Here is a 6,000-nt window from a genome sequence, read left to right as displayed (position 1 = left end):
TTTTATTTTTTTGTAATTTTTTTTTTTTTGTAAAAGTTTTTTTTTTTTCTAAAAGTTTTTTTTTTTTGTAAAAGTTTTTTTTTTTTGTAAACTTTTTTTTTTTTGTAAAAGTTTTTTTTTTTGTAAAAGTTTTTTTTTTTTAAGTCATGCATGAAAAAAAATAATAAAATGAAAAAAAAACATTATATTCCCTAAATAAAAAAAAATCATCCCCCTTTAAAAAAATGTCATACTCTAAAAATATTATTTTATACACCCTTAAATAATAAAGCAACTATAAAAAAAATATTTTAGAGCCTTGTTCTTTTTCTGCCAACATATTCTTTTTTTCACCATACCACAAAACATAAACCGCCAGCTTTTAAAAATAAAGTGACCCTTCCAAAAAAAATTACCTACCCTTAATACAATCTACCTAGTGATGTCCCTTCAGGGGCTCCGTAAAGTTGGTATGGTGACTTTATACATTGTCAGATACTTGAATGGACCCTTATATTATCAATCATCACTTTACCCAAATAGAGCTCAATGTGAGGAGGTTTTTGACCATTAATGTTTTGTTTGAGATTGTTGTTTTGTCCATAATTAGAATGACAAAGTCAGACGGAAGTTGAAGTTGGAGTTAAAAGGTTTGGAGTTAGAAGGTTTGACCGTCAGTTTGAGGATCCAATGGAGTTAGGAGGTTTAGTCAAAACCGCCTTTTAATACCTTTCATTGGTTCAATATTTGTAAAACCCACACACAGACGTAAAGGGTGTTCAATAGCACTGATTTATTAGAGAAAAGAAGAAAGGTGAAAAGCGGAGATAATTGGTTTCTTCCCGACAGCGGCGATATGCTCCTCCACCCCTGTCAGATTCTTGCTCTGACACTCTTTCCACCATTGGTTCCCTTCAACCATCTTTGATGACATCATCAATCGTCATAGGCCTACATCACTGCGGCGGTGTAGACCATATAGCACGTGTGCCCTGACAGGTCACTCAGTATAGGTAGGAGAATAGATCAAGTGATCGGTTAAGGAGACCTGATCACTCAGTATAGGTAGGAGAATAGATCAAGTGATCGGTTAAGGAGACCTGATCACTCAGTATAGGTAGGAGAATAGATCAAGTGATCGGTTAAGGAGACCTGATCACTCAGTATAGGTAGGAGAATAGATCAAGTGATCGGTTAAGGAGACCTGATCACTCAGTATAGGTAGGAGAATAGATCAAGTGATCGGTTAAGGAGACCTGATGATCAACAAGACACCTTCAACTTGCTTTACTAATGACATGTATATGCACAGTATGCCAATGTGGCCGTCACCGCTGTCCCAAAAGGCCTTCAACTATTAGCTTTGAGAATTCCCAGGACGACGGTACGACCAAATACCAGGCGGATTATATGGGCAGGCCTACGGACCCTCGGAAGGGCTTTAAACCCATGACCAACCTGAGGGCCTCAACCGAACCCTTTGATGGTGTGAGCTGCAACCAGTTGACGTATGTCGCCCATCAAATGGAGCCACGCTACATCAGGCCCCCAGACGTGTACAAGCCCTGCAGTGAACCCCTCCAGGACCTCACAACACATCAAGATTCCTTCAGGAGTTGGCCATCAACCAGGAGGGAAGCTGTTGCACCTCAACTCAACTACACTACTCCCTCTGGCAGGTTTGATGGTACAACCAAATACCAGGAGGACTTTGAACCCAGACCTATGGACCCTCGGAAAGGTTTTAAACCCATGACCAACCTGAAGGCCTCAAGCGAACCCTTTGATGGTGTGAGCTGCAACCAGATGACGTATGTCGCCCATCAAATGGAGCCACGCTACATCAGGCCCCCAGACGTGTACAAGCCCTGCAGTGAACCCCTCCAGGACCTCACAACACATCAAGATTCCTTCAGGAGTTGGCCATCAACCAGGAGGGAAGCTGTTGCACCTCAACTCAACTACACTACTCCCTCGGGCAGGTTTGAGGGTACGACCAAATACCAGGAGGACTTTGAACCCAGACCTATGGAACTTCGCCAAGGTTTTAAACCCATGACCAACCTGAAGGCCTCAAGCGAACCCTTTGATGGTGTGAGCTGCAACCAGATGACGTATGTCGCCCATCAAATGGAGCCACGCTACATCAGGCCCCCAGACGTGTACAAGCCCTGCAGTGAACCCCTCCAGGACCTCACAACACATCAAGATTCCTTCAGGAGTTGGCCATCAACCAGGAGGGAAGCTGTTGCACCTCAACTCAACTACACTACTCCCTCGGGCAGGTTTGAGGGTACGACCAAATACCAGGAGGACTTTGAACCCAGACCCATGGAACTTCGCCAAGGTTTTAAACCCATGACCAACCTGAAGCCCTCAAGCGAACCCTTTGATGGTGTGAGCTGCAACCAGTTGACGTTTGTTAACCATCAAATGGAGCCACGCTACATAAGGCCCCCAGACGTGTACAAGCCCTGCAGTGAACCCCTCCAGAACCACACGTCATACAACGATGCCTATATATGCCATGACATGAGGCCAGCCATGAGCTTTAAGCCAGCTAACCAGGGTATGGTAGAATGTTCTCGAATGGAAGACGGCACAACATATAACACAACGTTTACTCAACATAGGGTGAACGTGTGCCCTGCCAACTATGACCCACCCCCAGGCTATGTGGTCGATAACAGTGGTAATATGGGACACAAGTACTTGAGGAAGCTTTAGGCCTTTTGAAGTTAGTTGCTCAATATTGATTTGTTTCACATTTAGAATGTTTAGTTTAAAAGTGTGTTCACTACAGTATACTTTGTAGTGTTCACCACAGAAGATCCGATTGGACAGTGGTGAAAGAAACAGCAATGACAGAGTTTTGAGTCACATTTTTATCAACTGGGGGCAGCCAGGGCACTTCTCCAAAAACTCATGTAAAAGCAGTAAGGAAAAGGCTACACACAAAATGCAACTTGTCTGCTACGGCCCATAGAGATGATTCATTTATTTTGTTAAACAACATGGGATTACCAACAGGTTATGTGATGGCTTTTCTGTTTTATTTATTTTTATTTACTTTTATTTTATTGATTTATTGATTGATTAATTCATTCATTTTTATTCTTTTATTTGTATTTTTATTTGTTCGTACATTTTTGGTATATTTTTTTATTTTTATTGGTGGACAATCAATTTATTTGTATTTGTATTTGTTTATTTACATCTTTTGCTGCTGGATGATGTATTTGTATTTCATTTTTATTTGATCAAATCTATTTTACCGACATTGGGCAACTGTTCAGAGGTCAGACACCACAGTCCAGACAGCTTCAGTTAAACTGTGTTTTATATTGTTTTAATTTAATTTTAATAGACAATCTTGTTTTTAGCGGCGCTAGCCGCTCTATACCTTTAGGTATAGAGCGGATATTAGCCCTCTATACCTGGCTTTTGCGTCAACGTTCTGATTGGTCAGGCTCGCCAAGGTTCTGATTGGTCAGGTCCGTCAACGTTCTGATTGGTCAGGTCCGTCAACGTTCTGATTGGTCAGACCCGTCAACGCTCTGATTGGTCAGACCCGTCAACGCTCTGATTGGTCAGACCCGTCAATGCTCTGATTGGTCAGACCCGTCAACGCTCTGACTGGTCAGACCCGTCAACGCTCTGACTGGTCAGACCCGTCAACGCTCTGACTGGTCAGACCCGTCAACGCTCTGACTGGTCAGACCCGTCAACGTTCTGATTGGTCAGACCCATCAACAAAGTGATTGGTCAAGCTTCACGTGACACATGGCTATAAACACATTATAAACACATATCGATGACAAAATGTATCAAAGGCGCCGCTACCTTCACACAGGGTGTGATTTTTTTGTCTCCGCCAGGCCGAAGGCATGGTGGAGAGATGTTTTCACTTTGTCCGTCCGTGTGTGTGTCCGTCCGTCTGTGAACACCTAACATTGGTCAAGCTTCACGTGACATCACAATATGTAATATAAATAGGTAAGACAGAATTAATCAGGGACAGTTTTACCACCTCGCCTGGCGGAGACCTGTGCTCCGAGGAGCACATTTTCTAGTTTATTTTAAATTAATCACGTTATTTTCTATTTTACAAAACGCTCCATAAACCTGGTAGACAATATCCTCTCCAAATGACACCATAGACTCTGACGCTTGAAATAATAAAGTAAAGTCCAGCTGTGCATCTTGCCTAACAACGCCCTTTACTGTTCTAAGATCACTGGAGGTTATTGCTTTAACTACACTGAGTAAAGACACAGATCTAGAATTGCTGCAACAATGTTTAATATATCCATATAGACTAACTGTAATCTCGGAGCAAGAACATCTCTAATATTCAAAACTAAGACAATAAAACTAATAATGCAACACTATTGATAAGATGAACACTGATAGGGTTCTGAATAGGGTTATGCTGATTAAAACAGTTCTGAGAGACTCTGATTTTCAGGTTCAATGCTTAACCTGTGGTAGTGGAACTTTTATCTACTGAGGGTAGCCTAGAACCTTCCCTAACCTGAGACTGTCCAGAACTTGTGAAGTTATGTGATTGTTTCAGGACCATGGCTGTGTGACTGAGTCCATCACTAGTGTATTGTAGGTGCAACAACACAGATATCAGCATTGAGTTGCAGGTGAGATCGTTTACAGTAATATTATGTTTCTGTCCTAGCACAAAATTATGGTTTCTATCGTAGTGTGACATGAACAATGAAGACGGTATGAGCAAATTCACGCTTTTCAATGCTAATTCAATCAGATGTTAGACCATGTCACAACTACTGTACAAGAGTTCCTCAGTTTAGTTAATAACAAGAATTAATTGGATATAAACATATCCAATTTGACTGTGTATGTGTTGTGCATGACACGGTCATGTGTTTAAGATGCGTTCTGCAACATGACCTGTGATCCACAAGGCCCACTGCCTTCATCTAGTGGCGTTACAGAAATATAGGATCCTGGCACACTGGCCCTAGCCTTTTTTTAGAACCACTGCTGTCTCCATGGGGTGAGTAATCGATAGATAAAACAGCCATTGTGGGGGTGAACTATCACTTTTATATCATTGGCTGATTGGAGGACAGACGCTGACTGAATGAATGCGTTTTGAATATGTTGTGGAAATACCACGCATCTTTCCCCTTACCCCAGTGGAGTATGCAAATAAGCCATGGATGATACGGTTATTTATTTCAGAACTATTAACTCTACAGCTTCATAGGCTTTGAAGTCTTTTATGGAAAGTGCTTTATAGTTTTATGTACATCTGTCAAGCTTCTGCAATGCAGAACTTATTATCAATCTGAATGGTATAGAGAAGTAGGCCATGTTAATAACATGCACATCTGCAGAGGTTGTGGAGGTGGTCTCCCTATACTCTTCCATTGAGATTAGATCCTCCTGTAGCCTACACCTGCTGGTTGACAAGAAGAACTGTGACGCGTTGTTAACTTGATCAAGCGACACCGTCGTACTATGGAGTAGCGCAGTGGTTCTCAACCTTTTCAGGCTGTGACGCCCCAAAATCATCATATTTGAACAGGGAACCTCCCAAAATCATCATATTTGAACAGGGAACCTCCCAAAATCATCATATTTGAACTGGGGACCCCCCAAAATCATCATATTTGAACTGGGGACCCCCCAAAATCATCATATTTGAACTAGGGACCCACCCTGACAAGCACTTGGAATGTAGGAGTTGAGGCATTTTATTTGACTCTCTTCCACAGATAAACATTGTGAAAATAGCCGATCTACAAGCTCACAACGTCTGGCGCTGCGAGGCGTTGTGAGCTTGTAGATCGGCTATTTTCAAGAAAGGTGCCTCATAATATTATTATTTGACAATTTGGCCAATGTTTGACCAGCTTTCATAGTGTAGTTTGTTGATTACTTTTGATGCAGTAAGGGCCTTTTTCTTTCTTTTTCTTTTTTTTTTTTGTATTAAAAAGGTCTTTAAAATCCTTAACATTGTCACTTAAATGTCATCTGGGGCCC

This window comes from Gymnoscopelus microlampas (assembly GCF_963454915.1).
Source record: "Gymnoscopelus microlampas genome assembly, chromosome: 3".
NCBI classification, from domain to species: domain Eukaryota; kingdom Metazoa; phylum Chordata; class Actinopteri; order Myctophiformes; family Myctophidae; genus Gymnoscopelus; species Gymnoscopelus microlampas.
Note: the sequence above shows the minus strand (reverse complement) of the source record.